This window comes from Bombina bombina, chromosome 1 (genome assembly GCF_027579735.1).
Source record: "Bombina bombina isolate aBomBom1 chromosome 1, aBomBom1.pri, whole genome shotgun sequence".
Lineage (NCBI taxonomy): Eukaryota > Metazoa > Chordata > Amphibia > Anura > Bombinatoridae > Bombina > Bombina bombina.
The window spans coordinates 739,878,564-739,906,536 of NC_069499.1; positions in this window are offsets into that span (position 1 = coordinate 739,878,564).

The following is a 27,973-nucleotide window of genomic DNA, read 5'->3' on the forward strand; positions in this document are numbered from 1 at the left end:
TGATGAAAATTGTAAACAAATACGCTTGAAAATATGAGGCTTATTTTATTTAATATAGCTGAATAGAGGAGTAGCCTGCAGTCAAGAAAAAAGTTGCTGAAGACAGACTAAAAATGTTAAATTAAAAAAATATACAAACAGAGTAGCAGTCTACCAGGAACAAACAACAACTCACTGGCTTGTTCTATGGCCGGTCACAGAGGAGAACTTTCCTGAAGTATATCAGTCTGATCCCGCCTAACAAGGTCAGTTCAGCCCCCAAATACCAAGCAATTGTCCACTTAAAAAGAGAGATGGCAACCCCAGATGATCGTTTCGGCCTCCTTTGGGCCTCGTCAGTGAGGTGCAGCCATGTTTGCTTTTCAACAAAGGAAACAATAATTTAATTTGATAATAGAAATACATTCAAAGGCCTCTTAAAATTGCATGCTTTTTCTCAACCACAAAAATTGAATTTTGAATTGTGCATATATGCTATACGCTATAGTATGCGTAATTAGTCATTTGTATACCCAATAACATCCCAGAAAGTTTAGCCATATAAAGAAATGTATTTTACTATATGCCAGTAAGTAAATATTGTACTGGTATGTTACTTTAAACCAGCAAGCATCACACTGTGCCGTAATGTGAGAATCGTATCTTCTTTAATATTTTTGGAAAATAATTTTATATTAAAGGGATATGAAACCCAAATTTGTTCTTTCATGATTTTGATAGTAGATAGAGCATGCAATTTTAAACAACTTTTTAATTTGTGTCTATTATGATTTTTTCTTCATTCTCTTGGTATCTTTATTTGAAAAGCAGGAATGTAATCTTAAAAGCCGGCCCATTTTTGGTTCAACACCTGGGTAGTGCTTGCTGATTGGTGGCTAAATGTAGTAAATGGAGTAAATGAGAAAGTTGCTTAAAATTGCATGCTCTATCTGAATTATGAAAGAACAAATTTGGGTTTCACATCCCTTTAAGTAATATATGGAATGTTCTATAAACACTGTACCATATCATTTCTTTGTAAACACAGCAAATGTTACAAAATAAAACAAAAGTAAAAATAAAACAAAAGTCAGCCTATTTACACTGTTCCATCTGTTTTCTACACAGTTTTTTTTTAATGGAAAAGCTGAAAACAATTACTTATACTTTTGTCTTCTGGAACAACTACGTGCTTTAAATATGCTTCAAGGATTGCAGAATGTCTTGGGTAAGTGTATAATTTGTGCACATTTCTTATAGTCCTATTAAAAGCGTGCACAGAGGCTTGTTTATCGCTCATTCGTCTCCTTGCATTGCTGACGGAAGAATTAATGTAATTGCAAGCTACTAATAATACAACAAGACAGGAGGCACTATAACATATTTTAACATGAATAAATTATAGTATATGCAAAGCAGACCCTACACAGTGTAAATCTAGTGGATGTCGTGCCTGTAAGGCTGTTACTCTGTGTACAATATGTGAAATAAAATTGATATTTATTGCTAAACATAAGCAACAAATCTTATAGAGAAACAAGGACAATATGGGGCTTTGAGGCAGGTAGTTACATGCCATGTGAAGCACAATGTTTACACTACAAAATAAAAATGATCCCCAAGCAACTTTACTGTATGACCAATGCATTCATGATTTGAAGAGCTATGTGACATTTTACAAATAAATGGCATTTTTCTGAGTCAATCACCATACTGCACTTCCATCCCTTTTAGCTGCTTAGTGTACCGCTAACATAAAACAGGTTTACAATGCTTTAGGTTTGATGCTACTACAGCCATTTATAGCTGTCAACATTCACTGTATTTCAAAATGAAAATCATTCCATAATGATCATTGGCTAATTAGAGTCACATGTTATCCTCAATTCAAATAAGGAGTCTAAGTACCCTCTAGAAAAATTGGTGGGGGAGATATGGAATATGTAATATAATCTTCCTATTGCCATAGATAAACTAATACAGAGTAACTTTCTGTCCTCTTGGTCAAACAGAGGTGGATAGCAGCTTAACCCCCCCCCCCCCAGCCACAACAGCAATTTAAATGGAGATGACCTGCCTCTTATTGACAAAAGGAGAAGAGCGGATGTGCTTGTAAAAGTAAATATTCTTTATTTCATCAGTTTAAAAGTTTCCATGGAGGAACTAGGATTGAGCAAGTGAGCGTAGCACATAAGGCCTACGCGTTTCGGCTGTGCGCTGTATTTATAGCCTGCAGTGCTATGCTAGAAACAAGGTTTAAAAAGGCAGTAGTGTCATACAATTGGTTAAAACAAAAGACGCACAACAAGCTGTCAGCCTATAAACGGCACAGTGATTACAACAGAATAGGTGAAAATTAGAGAAGAGGTATACCAGAACAAAATAAGTACACACCCACCATACTGCATGGAATATGGTTACACAGTATATACAATGTTCAGAATCAGAGAATACAAATAGCAATTTTTGAGAAGTGTAAAAAACATAATAATAAGCAGAATAAATGGATAAATAAAGTACACTGCACATGTACAAAGTTTGCACAAAAAGCAAACATGAATTTTAGTGCTATATTTCTTCATATATATATATTTGCTCTGTACATGAGCAGCATGCCACAAAAATCATGCAACTGTATAGTTTTCCCATTAGAAATTCCAATTGTTATTTATACATAAAAAGTTAATAAAATTGTCAAAGTAACTCTCAGTAGATCTAAATATATAATCTTGAGTTTAAATGCAAAAAACAATAACAGAGATATATAAGGAAACTTATGTTAAAGCAAGATGTAAGGTTTGTAAAAATACACAAAAGGAAATCATATTGTTCCCAAAAATTGATCAAATCGTATATGGAATTTAACCCATTAAGAATCCTCGTTCCTAATTGGAAGATCCAAAACATCTTGCGTTTGGCTAAAAGTAAGTCTAGATCACCACCACGCTTGGGGGGTCTCACTTTTTCTATTGCACACCACCTAAACTTATCCAATTTGCTGTTATGTTTGGTGGCAAAATGTTGGACTAATGGGGTGGATGACCTACCAATTGTGATTGTAGAAAAGTGTTCCCTAATTCTGGATTTTATATCTCTGCTAGTGAGACCAACGTATTGGATATCACATCGGGTGCAATGAATGAAATATATTACTCCAGTAGAGGTACAATTTATGCACAATTTAATGTCATACGTAGGTAGCCCCACTCACAGAAGATGTAAAATTCTTAGTAACGCACACATGTTCACAGGGTTTGCAACTAAGAATACCAAGAGAACAAAGCAAAATTGGTGATAAAAGTTAATTGGAAAGTTGTTTAAAAATGACATGCCCTATTCAAATCATGAAAGTTTTTTTTTTACTTGACTGTCCCTTTAAATGCAAATCAACAGAAGAGATTAAAACTTAATTCAATTTATTAAAGGGATAGTCTAGTCAAAATAAAACTCCCATGATTCAGATAGAGGCCTCTATTTATCAAGGTCTGGTGGACCTGATCCGACAGTGCGGATTAGGTCTGCCAGAACTCGCTGAATGCGGAGAGCAATACGCTCTCCGTATTCAGCATTGCACCAGCAGCTCACAAGAGCTGCTGGTGCAACGCCGCCCCCTGCAGGCTCGCGGCCAATGGGCCACCAGCAGGGAGGTGTCAATCAACCTGATCGTACTCGATCGGGTTAATTTCCGGCACTCTTTTGTGCTTGTTCCTGTTTTTAATCAACTTTGGAATAAAATTTGACTTTTTATACTTCAACCTGTCTGCACCTCTTGTATTATTATTTAAAGCTTCACCAGCAAGGACAGGCTGTTATCCCCAATTGTACTATTGCCTTCTGGTGCCCGAGGAGTTAACCGAGTACAGTCTCCGTGGATTACGCTATTGGAGCAAGGACACACCCACCCTCCCATTCGACAGCTGTGAGACCGGAGCCTGAGTCAGTCATCGGTGACGTCTGTACCCTCCTCCTTCCTCGCAGACGGCAAGTTGGCGTGCGGCGGGAGTAAGTGGTGAGTGACCTGCCTAAGCGGTAACGCTGAAGCAGCGTTTGAGATATATTCCTTTGTGATATATTCCTGTGGCCGGGCAGGTCCCGCCTGAAGTAACCGCACAGCCAAGTTAGAAGTGAGAGTGTAATGGGGTATTACCTGATGCAAAAACCTTTATGGCTTAATGAATGTTAACGGAAATGAACGGCATTTATGAACTGGTCTATTGAGGGGTACGAAACTAATCTGTACATGATATTTGCTCCACCTCGGGTTACCATTGTTTATGAATTTTACTATTCATTGATTGCGACCTACAAATATTTTTACATGATAGGTCATTTTGAGTGTCACACCCACTCTTTTCATTAACTGAGTCTGAAGACCCGCCAGAAACACGGGCCGTCAAGCTCCTTTCGGAGCTTGATAGATAGGCCCCAGAGCCCCAGAGCATGCAATGTTAAGCAACTTTCTAATTTGCTCCCATTATCATTTTTTTCCATTCTCTTGGTATCTTTATTTGAAAAGGTAAGAATGTAAGCTTAGGAGCCAACCAATTTTTGGTTCAGAACCTGGGTAGCAATTGCTGATTGGTCTCTAAATGTAGCCAACAATGAGCAAGCGCTACCCAGGGTGCTAAACAAAAAATGGGTAGGCTCCTAAGTTTACATTCCAGCTTTTTAAAGTAAAGATACCAAGAGAATGAAGAAAAAATGATAATAGGAGTAAATTAGAAAGTTGCTTAAAATTGCATGCTCTATCTGAATCATAAAAGTTTCATTTTGACTAGACTATCCCTTTAATGACACACACTTACCATTATGGTAGAACACTCTTGCTAGTATTACATGTGATTTAGAGGTCTTGGGTTTAGTTATCGCAAAAGTATTTTAATGTATTAGTGAGGGGGAAAACATTGGTAAAAAATCTCTCTCCATTACTATTAGTCATAAGAAGATTTATTTTAATATTTTTCCAAGGTTTCTCTATGTGTATTTGAGGTTTAAAGGAAAGCACTGCCCGAAAAATCTGTAGATCACAATGCTGATGTGTGGGTACCATTCAAAAGTGGTTTAAAAATCTATGTTCTATCTGAATCATGAGAGTAAAACATTGGATTTCCATGTTTTCAATTCTTGTACATTTAAGAGATGAAAAACAGTGCATATTCAACTTGCACAGAAAATGCTTTGCAAACGTTAAAGGGACACTAAACCCAATTTTTTTTCTTTCATAATTCAGATAGAGCATGCAATTTTAAGCAACTTTCTAATTTACTCCTATTAGCAATTTTTCTTCATTCTCTTGCTATCTTTATTTAAAAAGCAGGAATGTGATGCATAGGAGCCGGCTCATTTTTGGTTGAGAACCTGGGTTATGCTTGCTTATTGGTGGGTAAATGTAAGCCTCCAATAAGCAAGCACTATCCATGATGCCAAACCTAAAATGGGCTGGCTGCTAATATTTACATTCCTCCTTTTAAAATAAAGATAGCAAGAGAACAAAGAAAAATTGATAATAGGAGTAAATTAGAAAGTTACTTAAAATGTCATGCTCTAACTGAATCATGAAAGAAAAATTTTGGGTTCAGTGTCCCTTTAATTTCCTTTTTCCTAATCTTGCTACAACCCACTTTAACAACACATATGGCAACAATCACAGCCATATCTCACTATCTAGAGAAGTGACCCAAAATAAAGAAACACATTTTCTTGTGAGTTTTCACTTTAATTTGCTTTAATATAATATATACTGTTTATTCACACACTCAATTAACATAGCATGAAGACACATCATAAAGTTATTGCATTACCACTGTGTCAAAAGTTACCAGGACCCAATCTGGGAGTTACAGACCAGTGAGTCTGACATTATTAGAGGAAAGGAAATGGATCATGAGAGATTATATTCAGAAATGTACACACGAAAACAAGATCAACAAAAACACACAAAAATAATAATAATATAATAATAATAAAAAATAAAATAATAACTAGGGGTAAGCATGGTTTTATGAGGAATTGATCACATCAATCTAATCTAACTTGTTTCTATAAGGCTATAAGAAAGAACTTAGATAAAAGCAGTTAAATTGATTGTAAGCTTTCTAGGGCTCAAGAATAAGATCCTGTAATCCTTCGATGCCCGCCTACCTTCCCATTCTTTATTTATTGTACCCCTGTGATGTGTAATTTGTTGGTGCATTGTAAAGATCCCAATAATAATATTTTCTTTCTGGTCTTGCAAAAGCTTCTGATAAAGCACCACATTATTATACAAAATTAAAGGGGTGAGAACTGTTGAAAATATTAACAAATGGTTGAAGGACAGTGAACAAAGAGTTTCAATTAAAAAAACTACACCCTAATTGGACAATATAATAAGTGGGATTCATAAAGTTCTCTATCTAGCCCAGCTCTTTTGGTCTTTATCAATGACCTAGATGAGTAATTAGAGAGCAGTGTTTTTGCTAATGATACTAAATTATGTAAGGTAATTAATGCAGAACAGGTTGTTCTTGCTTTTCAAAGATATTTGTACAAACTGGAATGATCTGAAATTTGGCAAATAAGGTTTGAAACAAATAAATGTAAAATCATGCATTTGGGAAGCAGTAATAAGTAAGCTTTCATTAAATAAAATTTGGCTAATCCGAAATGGAAAAGGGATTAGCAAGGTTTTTATAGAAAAAAACACATTAAAAACCAGTGCACAATGCCAGGGAGGAGCTGTTAAGGCAAATTTAAGTTAGACAAATTTCATCTGCTCTCTCTAGAAAAGAGGCTTTTGATAGGAAATATTACCTTATTAAAATATATTCAGAGATCATATAGAAAGTTGGCAAGATCACTGGTTATACTAAGGAAAATTAATGTGACAAGAGGTCACACTTTAGTTAAAGAACAAGATGCATATTCAATGAAAGCAAAAAAAGGAAACTTCTTCAAGCAGGGGACCTACACTAATAAAGTAGGTGCGAGAATGAAGCGATTACCCAGTACCCAATTCAGCAGATTATTCTAATAAGCTGTGCACAAATGCAGATGAAAGCCAAGTTCACTCATTGTAGTATTTGTCATAAGGAGGACAAGGCATGTGACCATGACTGTCATTGTGGTATTGCTACCTGTACCGCTACCATATCTTCTACCTTTTCTGCTACCCACATTGTCACAGATTTGTTACAAGGGTAAAAGCTATCATGGATCTTACATTGCTTGTATGTCTAGGTATCCCAAATCAACCCAGCTTCAAGTAATAAAAATGAATGCAGCATTGTCACACAGATTGTTTGTATGTTCAGGTACAAATCACAGACTGAAACAGGAAACTAGCCTTAGGAACAGCAGTACGGCCATATTGAAAGTATGAACTGAGGTGGTGATATCACTGTATCTAAGTAATTAAAGGCATTTCAGTGTAAAAATTCATTTTTTATTTAAATTTTAAAAGCAATTGTAGGTTAACTTGTGGTAATATACTGTTATTTAAAAAAAATTACATTATAAAAAAATATGCATATTGTAGAATTCTCAAATGGGCTCTCTCAATGATTATTTAGAGAAATTAATTGGAGAAAAAGATACAACATCAAATTCAGTAAATAAAAAATATAAAAAGACAGCTTATTCATTCAGTATTGTTAATGGTCGCCTAATATGTACTGTATGAATGCAGGTTTTCATTCAGCCATTGATATCAATTAATGACTTGTGCAATGAAGAGTTTCATATTATTTTGAGTAAACTTATAATTATCATACTGACATTGTCACTTGCTTTATTGCAATCATAAATAAACAATTAGATGGTCGTATTTCATTCTTTACTTTTAATAATTTAGTTTAAAAAAAATAGTGTTTATAGACTTAAAGAAAGTATGCCTAATTAAACCTTCTGAGATTATAATATAAAATGATTAATTATGTGTAATAAAGAAATACAATATATTTTCATTATTTATTTTGTCCCTTTTCCTGTAACTTAACAAATATATGAACATCTTTGGCATTCCACTAATATAACTTTCTATAAAGTAATGGGTGCCACCATGTTGAAACCAAAGTTTCCTCTTATCTATCTCTTCAGCTTAAGACAATTAAGGACAAGAAAAGTGTAGCATATTTTAATGTTAAATGGATTTTACTAATTGTAATTTTGGTGTCAAAATGATTTTGGGAGCAGTTTGTGGCAAGAATGCAATTGAGAAACAGGGAAAATGGGTAACCAATGGATACAAAAAGCTGATAGGCTAAAAATACACAGATAATCCATGGGACATCTAAATGTTTTAAATACACCAATCAACTAGAGTTAAGCTGCTTAAAATGTTACTGTCATTGGATCATTGTGTTCCTATATGACATTATACCTTTCATGATGACAAGCACTACTTAAGAAGATTAATGGCTTTTTAAATAGAAGATGCACCTTATTTCCTGTGGATGCTAGTCAGCTTCTGCAAAATTTATTTTAGTCTCAAAGGGAAATAATATGATTAGCAGAACAATGTAGCAGAAATAAAAAGTGAAAATAGGAAATCATACATCTAGTATTAAATTTGACATAATGCACTGCTGCTATGGCCAATAGTAGAATTGGCAAGGTCACACATGATAAAATTCAGAACATTTTCTCAACTTGAATTAGATTATTTTTCTATTTTTGGAAAACAAATATAGTAACAGAGATTTTGTTTTTGCACTTAAATGTTACAGATAGTTTAAAATGTATTTGACAACTATCAAAAATATATTAAAATTGATGAAAAACAATAAAATCCATTAAAGGGATATTAAACTCAAAACTATTTTATGATTCAGACAGAACATGTCATTTTAAATGACTTTCCAATTTACTTCTATTTTCTAATTTGCTTTGTTGTCTTGCTATCCTTTGTTGAAAACAATGCCTAGGTACGCTCAGGAGCAGTAAAGCACAACTGGGAGCTTGCTGCTGATTGGTGAATGCACATACAGGCATCTTCTCATTGGCTTGCTTGATGTGTTCAGCTATTTCCTGGTAGTGCACTACAGCTCCTTCAACAAAGGATACCACAAGGACAAAGCAAATAAAATAATAGAAGTATATATGAAAGTTGTTTAAAATAGCGTGATCTATCTAAATCATGAATAAAAATTGTTGGTTTCATGCCCCTTTAACACAATTTTTAAGTCAAGGTTGCACATTTTCACCAAGCTTTGAGATTACCCTGTAGACAATGGCAGTTGATAAAAAATAGTTGCAAATATTACTAATAATTTTGTTAAAATATTGTCAGTCAGCATTGCTTACAATATTGAAAATTCACTTTTTTGTATTCCAGGTTTTTCTTTATCATTTAAAACAGCAGCAGTTTCTATTTCCATGGTTCCAGTTGGTGCTAGGAAATGTGCCCTGGGACAACTACTAAATGAAGATGTTTTCCTTGATGGTAATTGTATAAAGTTTTTCTTTTTCCTCATGGCACCTATCATCTCATGTAAATCTGTATTTCTAAACTCATGACTTGACAAAGCTTTCTTGCAAGCTGGCCTACTGATCTATGACTGAAAAAACAAACAAAACAAACCACAACTTAGGAACACAGGCACCTTGGTGTTCACTGTTACACAGGATGTTGCCCCTTGTGTTGAGCACTGTACATGTGGGATGTGTAAGGAAAATAAATAAGCATAATATTTTACTAATCTTTGTATATTATTGAGCGGGAGGTACTCACCTGTACTCAAAGGTCCATAATTAGGGGGACCATATTGCCGCTTTAAAAAGGGACACATATGAAAAATAGGGCTGTTTTCAGGGCTGTTTAAAGAAATGTTTTGTATAAGAACCCTGACATATTTATTTTTCATATGTGTCCCTTTTTAAAGCTGCAATATGGTCACCCTATCCATAATAGTAAAAAACTACATGCTTTATTTCATTAGAGAAAGTTATTTTAAGACTATCAACCATACAATACTGTATGTTTAACCCCCGCAAAGCGTCAGAGTGGTATGACTAACACTGCTGATTGGGCCAGTGGTTGTTACCGCTCTGACCTGCAGAGCCCTGTGGGTCCCGAGCGACACTTGAACTGTGTGTTTAACCACTTTGTGGGAGTTAAAAACACAGTAGATCAGGATTGTTAGTCTTAAAATTACATGCTCTAATGAATTAGAGCATTTACGTTTTCAACTATTATGTCCCTTTAATGGTATGGTCCTTAAGAGAGGCTGAAGGGGTTACAGAAGAATCCTATAATGGATAGGAGGTGATGTATGGGATGAGACAGAACTTACACTAATCCTCCAAATCTTTAATTCACTGGAAAATTATTGCCACAACCGAATAGTAGATTGTCAGTACTACAAAAAGTGGTTGTGGCTTCTCTTGGTATGGCGGTTGTTTTTCAAACGTGGGTGTGTATGTGGAATCACTAATATGTGGACAAGTGCACCACGGTTGATGATCAGTATGTATAATTAAAATTAAGTGTATATGTTGGATTCCTTTGGTATTGGTAGGGTATTGCAGTGGGGTGAACCACATGGGGAACAGGTCAGATTAGTGGTAAGATTGATGTTTGGAGTAATAGCAGTGGCAGGATCATGTAGATGCCATCCCTTGCACTAGTTAACATACCCAACAGAGGGCACTGGTGCAAATTTTTCTTATTGGGCCCCTCAAAGTTAATTTAGAAGACATCAATATTAATAATATACATGTTGCTCTGTATAAAGATTTTGAGGATGGACAGATATGTACATAGATAGATAAATAGATAGATAGATAGATAGATAGGATTAACCTGCACTAATAAAAGGCTCCACATTAGGATTGTACACATTCTGCACACCTATTTATAGACTGGCTGCTATGGGCCACCCCAGCACTTGGGTCCTGGTGCCACTGATGTTGATGTTAGAGGGTAACACTTTGGGGGAATACTTAAGTAGGCTGAATCAAAATATTGTGGCCAATAGTATGTAAGGTTACTGACAGTGGGGAACCAGGTCTTAATTAGGGTTCACTGGTGTTGTGGGCTGCATCAACCATGGGTAAAGTTTAATAATGGCTTAGGGCTGAGTGGTGAATAGTCTTTATTGTAGTAGAGGGTTAACCTAATACAGAGGTTTCCTTTTTCTTTTCTTTTTTTCCCACGCTATGTTGTAGGCGACCTTGAGTCTGGCATAAGGAGATTATGACAAGACCAGGAACCTATAGAAATAAATTGGCTTAGTGATTAGCTGCACACAGTAGGACAGCCACATGATAATGTCACTACTTAAATGTAGCCACTTACCTAGAAAGTAATAAATGTCATTATTGCTTGGGGGCTATCTCTAAACACCTGGCAACTATATTTTTGTGCCGACTATACACAAGGGGGCCTATCTATCAAGCTCCAAAAGGAGCTTGACGGCCCGTGTTTCTGGCGAGTCTTCAGACTCGCCAGAAACAGCAGTTATGGAGCAGCGGTCACAAAGACCGCTGCTCCATAACCCTGTCCGCCTGCTCTGAGCAGGAGGACAGGAATCGCAACAATTCAACTCGATCGGGTTGATTGACAGCTCCCTGCTGGCAGCCCATTGGCCGCGAGTCTGCAGTGGGCGGCGTTGCACCAGCAGCTCTTGTGAGCTGCTGGTGCAATGTTAAATGCGGAGAGCGTATTGCTCTCCGCATTCAGCGATGTCTTGCGGACCTGATCCTCACTGTCGGATCAGATCCGCAAGACATTTCTTAAATATGCCTCAAGGTGCGCACTGAACCCACAGGCTTGTTCTTATGAATAGACACTGTGGCTACTATGTGCCGCACAATTGCGATAAAGCCACATATGGGCAATTATTGGCCAAATAAAAGGAATGGAGTGTCTATGCATTGAACAACAACCTTTCCTTTTAATTAACGAGTTTAACATAAGTTGCATCAGCATGTATGAAAGGCACCTCGTATGTTAGCTGCTGAATGCCATAGACCAAACGCTGCAACATGAGATTCTAAAAGCAAACGCTTTTTGTTGCCTGTCACATTAAATTCAGCAACTTTTCCATCAATTCATGAACTTAATTGTTTTGCCGTCATTTGACCAATGGCAGATATTCCCTTTTTCATTTGTGTCAATATGTTCTACTTAAATTGACTAATCAATTTAATTTTCTTAGATCTACTTCTGAAGTGCTATTTATCTTTATTTTTTCCACCAACAGCACCTTCAGGTCATTTTAAATACAGCAGTTGTAATTCAATTACATTTGCATTAAAGTAAATTAAATAGAAAAAAAAGAAAAGAAAAACAATCAGCAGCAGTTTGACGTTACATTTTGTGCCAGAGAGCTCAGTGTAATGTGCGGTTTATCTGCAATGCAGGAAGTGCTTTTGAAATTCATGTGGAAATCCATTATTTACACCTGCATTATCTAACACGGTTATTATAGTAAGAAATACACTCATTTCCTAGAAGGATATGAATTTGAATTTCAGAAGAGCAAAATTATATTTTTATGAGTTGGTAAAAATTCTATTTAATGGCTTCCTAAGAAGAATAGACAAGCACCTACCAGGTTGCCCTGAGGCCTTAAGGGACACCTCTGTTCTTTGTGGCTTCTGTCTTAAAGGGACATTATAGTTTTCATCTATTAAAGCAAATTTCAAAATCTATTTCAGTATGTTTGCTTTTTCCTTGTCACACATGTAGAGATATGCTCCTCTCCACCAGTAAAGCTGTTTTAGAAGTTTTTATCTGCTAGTAGTAGTAATTAGATAAAGTATAAAACCAACACTGCAGTATTAGTTTTAAATTAAACTTAAAAGAACAGTCTACTCCAGAATTTGTATTGTTTAAAAAAAAAAGAAGATAATCTCTTCATTATCCATTCCCTAGTTTTGCATAACCAACACAGTTATATTAATACACGTTTTACCTTTGTGATTACCTTGTATCTCAGCCTAAGCAGACTGTCCCCTAATATCAGTTCTTTTGACCGACTTGCCTTTTAGCCAATTAGTGCCGACTCATAAATAACTCCACAGGAGTGCGCACAATGTTCTCTATATAGCACACGCTAGTATGTGGCTAGCAGAGAAAAACTGTCAAAATGCACTGAAACAAGAGGTGGCCTTCAAGGGCTTAGAAATTAGCATATGGACCTACCAAGGTTTAGCTTTCAACAAAGAATACAAAGAGGACAAAGCAAATGTGATAATAAAAGTAAATTAGAAAGTTGTTTAAAATTGCATGCCCTATCTGAATCATGAAAGTTTAATTTTGACTAGACTGTCCCTTTAATCAGCTGCTATTCCATTTACATGATAAAAAGCTTTAATGTACAGTATCCATTTAAAGGGGCATCAAACACCTCCTGCCTTTGTTTAAAATTTGTGATTTGATGCACGCTCCCTAGGGAAGCCAAAAAGCTCATTTGTAACCTAGGTTTTCAAAATGCTACACATTGTCCAAAGCAGCTACTTGATTTACAGCATTTAAAGGTTACAGAATTTGCCTATTAGCCTTATGTGGAATTGTGGGACTAGCGCAATGTTTACAAAAAAGCCGGGGTGTTTAATGTCCTTATAACTAACACTGCACAGAAACAATAATGAGGGACATTTTTAGAGAACAACCAATAGCAATGCTCCTAGCATATCACATTTTGTGGAATGGTCACATATTTGAAGCTCAGTCCATTTGGCCAACATACCATATTCCCTACCTACCAGATATAACCCCTTCACTACCGGGACTTTCAGAGAAGAAGATGCCCAAAATACTGGAGAACTTTAGCATTTTTTGCTATCACTCCATTTAAACAGAAATAGATCATTATTTATTTTTTATTACTTACCAATCAAAACTATATATATATTTTGAGTAGGCAACCTAAGGTATTGATCTAGGCCCCTTTTGGTATATTTCATGCCACCATTTCACTGTCAAATGCTATCATATAAAATAAATTTTTAACTTTTTTAAAAAACTGGGTTGCTCACTAAAATTATTTACATAACGCTTGTGCAATCATGGCACAAATGATTGTAAAAGCTTCTCTGGGATCCCTTTTGTTCAGATATAACAGACATACATGGTTTTGCCATTGCTTTTTGGTAATTAGAATGCCGCTAATTGCAGCTGCACACCCCACTTCTATTATTCCCAGCAGTGAAGGGGTTAATCAGGCAGCTTGTAAGGCTAATTTTAGCTTTAGTTTAGAGATTACCCTCCCACACCTTGATCTATCCCAAACAGTTCTCTTCCTTCCCTCACCTACTGGCAGACAGTCTGAAAGTATGCAGTTTAGTTTTTGTTTTTGATAATAATAATAAATATATATTATTTTTCTGCAGTGTAGTGATCCTCCTCAACCCTCCCACCTCCCTGATCTCCCAAAATAGCTCTCTAACCCTCCCCCTTGCACTAATTGCAGCCATCTTTAGTACTGGCAGTACCCATAAATACTTATATTTTTTAAATTTTCTGTAGTGTAATGGTCCCCCCACCTTCCCCCTCCAGCAATCATTATCTAGGGCCCCCACCCCCTATTTTTTCTGTAGTGTAGCGCTCCATCCCTGCCTCTCCCTTTATTTATTTTCTCTGCAGTGTAGGGGCCATCCCACTCCCTCTCTCCTCCTTCCCTCCACTGCTGGACTGCCCACCCGCTTCCCAGTTTCCCTCCTACACCTCCTGTTGGCACCAGCAGATGATCAGTGACACACATAGTGTATCTGCCTTAATATGGAATCGGAGCACCGAACTTGCTCGGTTCCATATCCTCCAGCTGTAACTTTACAGCCAAGACTGCTGGATCTTCCTGCAGCACGGACGTATATATACGATAGGCAAAGTAGCGCATGTCGTATATATACATCCTATTGGGTTAAGGGGTTAACAAATTTGTCAGTCCCTTCACTGATCTTCTACTGAATAAAAATGAAAATAAAATGTATTTCAAGTATAAAATTAACATCTTTCTTTCAGTATCCTTTTTTTTAACCAAAGGATACTAAAATAGACTCAGGGGTGTGCATGTGTCTTGAGGATTTATAACATTGTTACAAACATTGTTGGAAACACTGCTGCCTTATACTGCTCAAAACGTGCAGACTCTCTAGTCTACCTCAGTATGCTCTCACTGAAAATGACTACATTTCTACAAAGGATATTAAGAGAAAGAGCTAATTTTGACAATTGAAATAAAAATGTATGCTCAGTCTTTCTGAACCATTAAAGTTTGTTTTAACTAATAAGTCCCTTTAATCTGAAAAATATATGTGATTTCAGTTCAGTTCCCACAATCTGTATATAACTGAGCTGCTATGAATTTCTATGCCCACAAAAATGAACACTATAGAGTTAGTCCTGATTCACAATGATTCAGTGCACAAGAAGCCAAAAGCTCAGGCTTCACTATAAAATAATACTCAGAATCAGCCTGAGAGCAATCTTACCCCTAACATAGCAGCTAGCCTGTCAGAAAGACCATAATGTGTAATATATGACTTATTAACCTCAATACAGATTGCCAAACACCACAATCTATCTCCAGCTACTTTCATTCATATAAACAGTAAGGCGCTGCACTGCCTAAAGCAATTCTCACTGCAGTTCCACTATTCTGTTCCACTATACTGTTCACCTTTTAACAATACATCATTCTGTTTTTAGGAAGTGTCTATAGAAAAGAAACATAATATAATTCTTAGAATTTTAGTATCTACCTTCCTTTCTTGGAATTTAAAAGGCTACAATTTAAATATGGTATTGCCGAAAATAAATACAAGTACACTTGATAAATAAAAACCAAAGTTGCGCTGGAAGACCAAACAGGTTCTTAGTATTTGGCAACAATAACTCTTTATTGCCATATATTTAAAGTACAGTACAGGGCCTTGTTGAGCTCTGCTATGACCTATTAAAACTAACTAGCAGAGACCCATGGGTATATTGGCATAATCCACCATTCACTGTAAGGGTATACAATTAACCCCTTCAGAGAAAAAGTTGCCAAAAATACCGAAGAATTTTTAGCATTTATTTGTATTTGTTTTTATTTTTTTAAATTAAGTGTAATACTCAGACTAACAAATATAACATACAAACAGTGAATTTAAAGGCCCAGTAATACAGTAATTTAAATTAAAAAAATGCATGATAAAAAGACAATACAATAGCACATAGGGGCCGATTTATCAAGCAGTCAATCGGCCCCAATGCATCTGTTGCATGTGAGCCTTCAGTCTACCTTTGAGGCGGTGGACAGCAATCTGCCCGATCGGATTGACACCCCCGATTGGCCGCTAATCTGCAGGAGGCGGCATTGCACAAGCATTTTTTGTGAAATGCTTATGCAATGATAAATGCCGACATCATATGCTGTCGGCATTTATCAATGTGCGGAGGACATGATCGCTACAGCGGATCATGTAAGTCCGCACATTGATAATTTGGCCCCTTAGGGGCCTATTTAACAAATGTCTGTCCGACATGATCCAATCAGCGGATCATGTCCGACAGACATCGCTGAATGCGGACAGTATTGCGCTCTCCGCATTCAGCATTGCACCAGAAGCTCTTGTGAACTGCTGGTGCAACGCCGCCCCCTGCAGATTCACGGCCAATCGGCCGCTAGCAGCGGTTGTCAATCAACCTGATTGTATTGGATTGGGTTGATTTTACGCGATGTCTGTCCGCCTTCTCAGAGCAGGCAGACAGGTTATGGAGCAGCGGTCTTTAGACCGCTGCTTCATAACTGGTGTTTCTGGCGAGTTTGAAGGCTCGCCAGAAACACAGCCCTTCAAGCTCCATACGGAGCTTCATAAATGGACCCCTTAGTCTGAACTTCAAATTTGTAGATTTTTTTCTGACACATTTCAAAGTTATATCTATTTTCACTCCTCCTGTATCATGTGACAGCCATCAGCCAATCACAAATGCATATACGTATATGCTGTGAATTCTTGCACATGCTCAGTAGTTGCTGGTGACTCAAAAATTTTAAATATAAAAAGACTGTGCACATTTTGTTAATGGAAGTAAAATTGAAAGTTGTTCAAAATTGCTGCTTTATCTGAATCATGAAATTTTAATTTGCCTTGAGTGTCATTCAGTTGAATCCACAAATGACACAATAGAAAACATTCAAAGTTAATTTAGAATAAACAAATTAGACAACATTTGTTATTCAAACTATTGTCTCAAACCATTCATTGTTCAATACTCATAACACATTTTATAAAGTCATTCTACTGTTTTATTTCTGTTTTAAAGGGGAGTGGAAGTCAAAACTAAACTTTCAGGATTCTGATAGAGCACGTCATTTTAAAGATATTTCCAATTTCCTTCTATTACCAAATGTATTTTGTTGTCTTGGTTTGTTTAGTTGAACAGCAAACCTAGCTTGGCCAAAGAGTGTACATGATTCTTGAGCATTATATGACAACAGTGTTTGCAATAATGGCTTCCATTACATATAGAGCGTCGCCCACAAAAGCCGGCGACGCCAGATTTTACGCAATTTTGGTATTACATATACGTCGTAGCATACAAGTTACGCCCGTATATTTCACCCGTCGCTCGCAATTTTTACTCCCATAGGCTAACATGGGACCGCGTTGTAAATCGGTATCCAATTTCCAGCGCAAGGCCTTACGTGGCGAAAATGGAGAAATCTTACTCCATTTTTACCTTGCCATAAAAGGCAGCCGTAGCAGGCCTTGCACTGAGTATGGGAGCACCGTAACTCCCAAAAATGCCTGCAAAAATAAATTAACACCTAACGCAAGCGCAATGTCTACCTGTCAACCGCAATCCCCCACCGCAATAACTAATAAAGTCTATTAACCCCTAAACCGCCATAGCCCACATAGCCTATTAAATGAATTAACCCATAATCTGCTGCCGCCAACGTCGCCGCCACTTTGTATTTATTTTAACTAGGTACAATAGCTATTAAATAGTTAATAACTATTTAATAGCTACCTAGTTAAAATAAAGACAAATTTACCTGTAAAATAAATCCTAACCTAAGTTACAATTACATCTAACACTACACTATCATTAAATAAATTAAATTAATTAACTACAATTACCTAAAATTAAATACAATTAAATAAAATAAACTATAGTACAAAAAAATACACACTAAATTACAGAAAATAAAAAAAAATTACAAGAAGTTTAAACTAATTACACCTAATCTAAGCCCCCTTATAAAATAAAAAATCCCCCCAAAATAATAAAATTCCCTACCCTATACTAAATTAAAAATAGCCCTTAAAAGGGCTATTTGCGGGGCATTGCCTCAAAGTAATCAGCTCTTTTACCTGTAAAAAAAGAAATACAACCCCCCCAACATTAAAACCCACCACCCACACACCCAACGCTACTCTAAAACCCACCCAATCCCCCCTTAAAAAACCTAACACTAGCCCCCTTGAAGATCACCCTACCTTCAGCCGTCTTCACCCAGCTGGGCAGAAGTCTTCATCCGGTCCGGGCAGAAGAGGTCCTCCAGCCAGGCAGAAGTCTTCATCCAAGCGGCATCTTCTATCTTCTTCCATCCTTGAAGACATCCGACGTGGAGCATCCTTCCTGGCCGACGACTAACCGACGAATGAAGGTTCCTTTAAATGACGTCATCCAAGATGGCCTCCCTTTAATTCCGATTGGCTGATAGAATTCTATCAGCCAATCGGAATTAAGGTAGGAAAAATCCTATTGGCTGATGCAATCAGCCAATAGGATTGAGCTCGCATTCTATTGGCTGATTGGAACAACCAATAGAATGCGAGGTCAATCCTATTGGCTGATCCAATCAGCCAATCGGATTGAACTTCAATCCAATTGGCTGATTGCATCAGCCAATAGGATTTTTCCTACCTTAATTCCGATTGGCTGATAGAATTCTATCAGCCAATCGGAATTGAAGGGACGCCATCTTGGATGACGTCATTTAAAGGAACCTTCATTCGTCAGTTAGTCGTCGGCCAGGAAGGATGCTCCCCGTCGGATGTCTTTAAGATGGAGCCGCTCCTCGTCAGATGGAAGAAGATGGAAGATGCCGCTTGGATGAAGACTTCTGCCCGGCTGGAGGACCTCTTCTGCCCGGATCGGATGAAGACTTCTGCCCGGCTGGAGGACCTCTTCTGCCCGGATCAGATGAAGACTTCTGCCCGGCTGGGTGATCTTCAAGGGGTTAGTGTTAGGCTTTTTTAAGAGGGGGATTGGGTGGGTTTTAGAGTAGGGTTGTATTTCTTTTTTACAGGTAAAAGAGCTGATTACTTTAGGGCAATGCCCCGCAAAAAGCCCTTTTAAGGGCTATTTGTAATTTAGTATAGGGTAGGGAATTTTATTATTTTGGGGGGCATTTTTATTTTATTAGGGGGCTTAGATTAGGTGTAATTAGTTTAAACTTCTTGTATTTTTTTATTTTCTGTAATTTAGTGGGGGGTTTTTGTACTTTAGTTTATGTTATTTAATTGTATTTAATTTTAGGTAATTGTAGTTAATTAATTTAATTTATTTAATGACAGTGTAGTGTTAGGTGTAATTGTAACTTAGGTTAGGATTTATTTTACAGGTAAATTTGTCTTTATTTTAACTATGTAGCTATTAAATAGTTATTAACTATTTAATAGCTATTGTACCTAGTTAAAATAAATACAAAGTTGCCTGTAAAATAAAAATAAATCCTAAAATAGCTACAATGTAATTATTAATTATATTTTAGCTATCTTAGGGTTTATTTTATAGGTAAGTATTTAGTTTTAAATAGGAATAATTTAGTTAATAATAGTAAATTGATTTAGATTTATTTAAATAATATTTAAGTTAGGGGGTGTTAGGGTTAGACTTAGGTTTAGGGGTTAATAACTTTATTATAGTGGTAGCGACATGGGCACAGGCAACAGCATTCAGCTGAATTTATTAGTGTTAAAGTGCAGCACACAAAATACCTGGATTTTCACAAACTAATGCACGTGCCTACTACATACAGTACCTGTGATGTAATTACCAAACCCTGAAAATCACAGTTTTGTTTGTCATTAATCTTGTGCATTTGTTTTTTTTATTGGATTCCAAAATCTGGAGATTAAATGACACAGATAATAACAATTTCGTGTTGTTTTCGGGAGGAAAATATTTTGAGCTTTAGGGGTATTAATATAAGAAGCATTTAAAGGGAAAGTAAACAAAAAAAATGTTATTGTTTAAAAAGATAGATAATCCCTTTTATTTACCATTCTCCAGTTTGGGATAACCAACACTGCTATATACTTTTTACCTATGTAATTACCTTGTATCTAAGCTTCTAAAGACTGCCTCCTTATCTCAGATCTTTTGTCAGATTGCATTTCAGGCAATTACTGCTGACTCTTAAATAACTCCATGTGCGTGAGCACAATGTTATATATATGAAACACATGAACTAACGTCCTCTAGCTGTGAAAAACTGTCAAATGCATTCAGATGAGAGACGGCCTTCAATGGGTTAGAAATTTGCATATGAGCCTATCTAGGTTTAGCTTTTAACTAAGAATAACAAGAGAAAAAAGCAAATTTGATGATAAAAGTAAATTAGAAAGTTGTTTGAAATGACATGCCCTATCTAAATCATGAAAGTTTAATTTGGACTGTACACCCCGTTTAAGGACTGAAAACTGGTAGAAGGTCTTAAATCTTCATCTATGGAAACAAGAGTGTGACTGTTATCAATAATCAACCCTATGGTTCTCAGCAAATAATAGTGCAATAAAAAAACACCCTAATGCATTAGAGTATTCTCTAACTGCAGCTATATGTCCCTTTAATATTTAGCTACAAAATGTATTTATTTGCTTGGTCAGACAAGTCCTCTGTACCAAAATTAAGGTAACCTGCAAGGGGCTGGAAAAGGCAGGAATAACAATTATCGTCTTACACTTCAGTAAAAGGAAGGTTAAACTTTCCCAATCAGTAAAAAAAAATCAATCCAAAAACCTATACCACTTACATATACCTTATTGCGGTTAAAGTGTTCTTTGATTTTTTTTCCGCTAGCTTGATTGCTTTCTAAAGTCAATTGTAAGCACTTTTGTAGTATCTGGAACGTAATGATTTACAGTGCTTAAAGAGAGAAGCTTTGTTCAGACCGTGAATACCCCTTTTCAGTAAAACACATTATTAAACTGTTAAGTGTCTCCGCATCAAAATTAACCACTATCTCAGGAGGGGAAAAGTGGCACTTACTCTGTTCTTAATCATATTTCCAAGTGACATTTGACAGGGTTTACTATCTGGCAGGTGATGTGGGGACAGGCTCTACACAACCTTAATGCTGCCTATGTGATCTTTTATTCATTTGCAATGGTATGGAAGTCATAATGAAACTTTCATGCTACAGAAGGAGCATATCATTTAAATAAACTTTCCAATTTGTTTTATTATCAAATTTACCTTTTGGTCTCATTCGTTTCCATGACTACATACTATGGGCGAGATTACATATGCAGCGCAAGCTTCAGCATAATTGCTGAAACCCGCGCCTCCCATAATTTCACCTCGGGGTATCACATATACGGTGCCAGCAGTTCATAAAGTGCCGCAAGTCAGATAAACTAGTAATGTACAGAAATGAGCGTAAATACTAATTTCTGGAGTCGCCAGTGACTTATGGCACTTTAGAAACTGTCGGCGCCCAAGAAAATATAAAAAAATATAAAATCTCCTGTAAAAAGTCTAACCCGCCTCCCAAAAATAAACCCGACACTTAAAAACCCCTATATCCGCAATCACCCCACAACGCAACTAATAATAAAAGTATTAACCCCTAAACCGACAACCCCCCACAACGCAATATGCCTAATTAAACTATTAACCCCTAATCCGCCATGCACCCACATCGCGATCTACCTAGTAAAAGTATTAACCCCTAAATCCGCCAACCCCAACATCACAAACTTCCTAATAAATTTATTAACCCCTAATCCGCCATTAACCCACATCGCAAAGTACCTATTAAAACTATTAACCCCTAATCCGCCATTAACCCACATCACAACAATCCTTATAAATCTATTAGCCCCTTATTCGCCAAACACACACAACGCAATAATCTTAAAAAAAACTATTAACCCCTAAACCTCCAAACCCACACAGCGCAATAATCCTAATAAAACTATTAACCTAATCCCTATGAAAATAAAAAAGCCCCCCCAAAATAACCCCCCATCTAATGCTAAACTACCAAAAGCCCTTAAAGACAAATTCTAAGTCCCCCCTAACAGTAAAACCCACCACCCACCAAAACCTCTAAAAAAAATAAACCTAACACTAAAAAAATCTAAACTACCCATTGCCCCTAAAGGGGCATTTGCCCTTAAAAGGGAATTCAGCTCTTTTACTGCCCATAAAAGGGCATGCAGCTCTTTTAAGAGTGTCCAATAAATCCTTAATCTAAAAAAAAAACAAACCCCCCAAAAATAAAAAAAAAAGCCTAAGTCTAACCCCCAAATTGCTACTCACCGTTCCTGAAGTCCGGCGGAGAAGGTCCTGTTCCAGGCGATGAAGTCTTCTTCCACTTCCTTCTTCATCCAGGACCAAGCCGGAGCGGAGATGAGCGCGGAGCAGGACCGGCGACTGCAGAGCCATGGAGCGTGGAGAATCCTCTTCGTATGATCGCCATCGTACACTGAATAGTGAATTCAAGGTACACGTTTAAATATGGCATCCCTTGCATTCCTATTGGCTGATTTGATTCTTCAAATTCAAATCAGCCAATAGGATGAGAGCTACTGAAATCCTATTGGCTGTTCAATAATTTGGTTTATTATTTTATGTAATGTTAGATTTTTTTATTTTTTGTGATCTTAGATTAATTTAATTTTAGGTTTTTTTATTTTTAAAGGGACACTGTACCCAAAATTTTTCTTTCATGATTCAGATTGAGCATGAAATTTTAAGCAACTTTCTAATTTACTCCTATTAGCAAATTTTCTTCATTCTCTTGGTATTTTTATTTGAAATGCAAGAATATAAGTTTAGATGCCGGCCCATTTTTGGTGAACAACCTGGGTTGTCCTTCCTGATTGGTGGATAAATTCATCCACCAATAAAAAAGTGCTATCCAGGGTACTGAAACCAAAAAAAAGCTTAGATGCCTTCTTTTTCAAATAATGATAGCAAGAGAACAAAGAAAAATTGATAATAAGAGTAAATTAGAAAGTTGCTTAAAATTGCATGCTCTTTCTGAATCACAAAAGAAAAAATTTGGGTACAGTGTCCCTTTAAGTTATGTTAGCTTTTTTATTTAATTGTAATTTAGTATTTTTTAATTTAGGCAATTGGGATTAATTAAGGGGGTGTTAGGTTAGGGGGTTTAGAAATTTAATTAGTTATTTGCGTTGTTGGGGTTTGGCGGATTAGGGGTTAATAGTTTTATTAGGTTTATTGCGTTATGGGTCATGGCGGATTAAGGGTTAATCGTTTTATTAGGTTTATTGTGATGTGGGTCAATGGCGGATTAGGGGTTAATACATTTATTAGGTTTATTGTGATGTGGGTCAATGGCGGATTAGGGGTTAATATATTTATTAGGTTTATTGTGATGTAGGTTAATGGCAAATTAGGGGTTAATATACTTTATTAGTTATTGCGGTGGGGGTTGGCAGTTGACAGGTAGATCGATATTGCGCATATGTTAGGTGTTAGTTAATATTTTCAGGCAGTTACGGTGCTCACATTTTCAGTGCAAGGCTTGTTGCGCCTGCCTATGTGTGGCGAGGTGAAAATGGAGTAAAATGTCTCAATTTTTGCCGCTGAATATGTGATACTGATTTGCAACGTGGTTCTATGTTAGCTTATGGGAGTAAAAATTGCGGGTGATGGGTGAAATATACGCGCCACATTTATATGCGGCGCTGTATATGTGATACCAAAACCGCGATAAAAACAGGCGTCGCCAGCTTTTGCGGGCAACTCTGCATATGTAATCTTGCCCTATATGGTAGCTGTGTTTGCAACAACATTATACATAGATTGTCCAAAACACATGCACATGAGGTACTGAGCCTACCCCAGTATGCTAGCATGGAAAGGAACTAACTTTCAACATAGGAGACCAACAGAAATAGGTACATCTGATATCAGAAGTAAATTGGAAGTTTTGGTTTGTAATTGCAAACTCTATCTGATTCATGAAAATTTCCTTTTGACTTTCATGCCCTATTAACTATACTGGAAATACCTTTATTATATTGACTGTTACCTCCTCTGGTGGAACAATAAAATGGATGAGGAACACAGGTTTGTCATACAAATAATGATACCTGCAACAGTATTTGAAATGCTTTTTCACCAGAGAGGGAGTGGGGCCCTAACTGAGCGCCTCCTGTGTGGGCTAGAGGGCAAAGTTACCCATCATTGAAAGTTCATACCCCCACTCTTTTAAATGAGGGGTCATTTGCCCCCCTAGGGTGCAGATGATACTATTAAAAATGGTGTTTACCTGCCCCACTAGAAACACAATGATTTCAAGTGGAGAGGTGGGGTGGGGCTAGTAAACAGCTCGGTCTCTCCCACATGTTTTAACTAGATAGGAATTCCCCTCTTTCAAATTAGGGGTCACACCCCCTCTAATTTTCAGGTGATTACCAGGGTAGCGGTGATCAAAATATGTACAATTTCTTATGCACACTTTCTGAGGCACCCACTCCTGCTTAGCATGTGCAATAATTCACAGTATTATACGCATATGAATTTTGTGATTGGCTGATGGCTGTCACGTGTTGCAGGGGGAGGAAAATTTTACTTTTAAATTTGTCAGAATAAATCTACCACTTATTTGAAATTCAGGCTAAGTGACATTGCATTGTCCTTTTATTATGCATTTGTGGGCATTATGCAATTTTGCTGTATTTAATGTTTCTTTAAATCATCAAACATAGCTATTTCCATCCTTGAATGCAGTCTACATGTAAAGATTGCATATTTTTTAATGCTGGTGGATTATGTTTGCAGAAATTAATCATGTGTGTGACAGACTCCTCGTGTCTGCTCAGCTAAAACCCTGTTTTCATGCCTCATTGTGACCATATTATCAGAACTGCTGGGTTTTATGCCCCCATACTCAGCTTTCCACTACAACAGGTTTTCATTCTAAATATATGCTGCCCGACACAACGAAATATATAGACTTATATTAACATACTGCGGCGCTACAAAATTTGGAAGCGATATACAAATAAGTGATAATAATGAAAATAATAACAACATACAACCTGTACAGGTAACCATTTAGTTAAAGGGACGTAAAAGTGCAAAAAGAAAAAAAAGTATTTTATTATTGCACTACTGTTTGCATATAACTAGATGTTTAACCCCTGAAAAATTGATTAAACACATAGTTAAAACCAACTCCAGAGCAGCAATGCACTACTGGGTGCTAGCTAAACAAGAGACAATAGTGTGTAGCCACCAATCACCAGCTAGCGCCCAGTAGTAAAATGCTGCTGATGAAGATATGTATATAAGCTTTTCAAAAAAGAATATTAGAGTACAAAGCAAATTTGATAATAGAAGTGAATTTAAACTTGTATTAAAATTGCATGATCTGCCTCAGAGTTTACTTTATGAATGAGAATAACAATCTCCTACCTAGATTATAACATCCAATTTGGCCCAGCACAATAAATTCAGCTTTTTTCTTTATTGTGATGCACGTGGAGGGGGTACTGCCTTTCCCCTGAACTATAGGAAATACAACAATTTCCACAGCACTACTTAAAAAAATACTTAATTTATTGGTACAGTATGTGTGTGTTGTATGAGAGTGTGTGTGTGTTGTAGGAGAGTGTGTGTATGTGTGTAAGTGTTGTATGACAGTGTGTGTGTGTTGCAGGAGAGTGTGTGTATATGAGTGTGTGTTGTATGACAGTGTGTGTGTGTGTTGTAGGAGAGTGTGTGTGTGTGTGTATGTGTGTGTGTGTTGTATGACAGTGTGTGTGTGTTGTAGGAGAGTGTGTGTGTGTTATAAGAGAGTGTGTGTGTGTGTTATAAGAGAGTGTGTGTTGTATGAGAGTGTGTGGTGTGTGTTGTATGAGATTGTGTTGTATGAGAGTGTGTGTTGTATGACAGTTTGTGTGTGTTGTATGAGAGTGTGTGTGTGTTATATGAGTGTGTGTGTGTTGTAGGAGAGTGTGTGTATGTGTGTAAGTGTTGTATGACAGTGTGTGTGTGTTGCAGGAGAGTGTGTGTATATGTGTGTGTGTTGTATGACAGTGTGTGTGTGTGTGTTGTAGGAGAGTGTGTGTGTGTGTATGTGTGTGTGTGTTGTAGGAGAGTGTGTGTATGTGTGTGTGTGTGTGTTGTAGGAGAGTGTGTGTGTGTTGTAAGAGAGTGTGTGTTGTATGAGAGTGTGTGGTGTGTGTTGTATGAGATTGTGTTGTATGAGAGTGTGTGTTGTATGACAGTTTGTGTGTGTTGTATGAGAGTGTGTGTGTGTTATATGAGTGTGTGTGTGTTGTAGGAGAGTGTGTGTATGTGTGTAAGTGTTGTATGACAGTGTGTGTGTGTTGCAGGAGAGTGTGTGTATATGTGTGTGTGTTGTATGACAGTGTGTGTGTGTGTTGTAGGAGAGTGTGTGTGTGTTGTATGACAGTGTGTGTGTGTTGTAGGAGAGTGTGTGTATGTGTGTGTTGTATGAGAGTGTGTGTTGTATGACAGTTTGTGTGTGTTGTATGAGAGTGTGTGTGTGTTATATGAGTGTGTGTGTGTTGTAGGAGAGTGTGTGTATGTGTGTGTGTGTTGTATGACAGTGTGTGTTGTATGACAGTATGTGTGTGTGTTGTATGAGAGTGTGTGGTGTGGTGTTTGTTGTTACCTTTTACAATATTTTCAAGCTTTACTGCAATCAGGAAAAAAGTATGCACACATTTTAGTCACTTAGCCAAAAATTGCAGCTGTTTTGTATATTACTTAAAGGGATACTGAACCCACATTTTTTCTTTAATGATTCAGATAGAGCATGCAATTTTAAGCAACTTTTTAATGTACTCCTATTTTTCTTCATTCTCTTGGAATCTTTATTTAAAAAAGCAGGAATATAAGCTTATGAGCCGGCCCATCTTTGGTTCAGCACCTAGGTTGTACTTGCTGATTGGTGGCTAAATGGTATTCACCAATCAGCAAGCGCTATCCAGGGTCTGAACCAAAAATGGTCCGTCTCGAAAGCTTACATTCCTGCTTTTTCAAATAAAGATAGCAATAAAACTAAGAAAGATTGATAATAGGAGAAAATTACAAAGTTGTTTAAAATTGCATGCTATATCTGAATCATGAAAGAAAAATAATTGGGTTCAGTATCCCTTTAAGAAATTTTCAGACCAAGCAAAAAAATAGGGTAGCAAAGGTATGTAGTATCGCTGTACTGGGTCTTAGGGGGTGGGGGAACTTTAAAGAACACTGCTCTACTTGAATCATGAATATTTCATTTTCACGCTTATGTCCCTTTAATACAAACTTTCACCATACATATTTATACTTTCAGTGGTAAATGGAAGTGATGCATTAATTTTGCTCTTCCATATGCATGAGATAATGTTTTTTAACTTGAACTGTGATTTAAGTAAAGAAATTCTCAGATAATCCTTGAATCACATTGCCTTCATGTTTTAAATATAAAATATGGTTCTAGTATTCTGAGTATTCCTCGCTGAAATGCTTTGCTTATTACAAACCCATTGCCTAATTTATTGTATTCCAGTTCTTCACAGTAATGTACAAATGCTACATGCATTATTTTTTTTCATTGCATTTAAAGGGTTAAAACACAACAGCTATGTGCATTTTAATGGTTCTTCCATTTGAAACAAATGTCAAAAAATGGGAAGTTGACCATAATTACATTTTGGTACAAAAGTAATTTGGTAGCAAACACCTATTTAAAGGGAAACAGAAATAAATAGTATGGGGGGGGGGGGCTGGACAACCTTAAAGGGACAGGAAACCCTAAAATAATGTTTAATGATTTGGATAGAACATACAATTTTA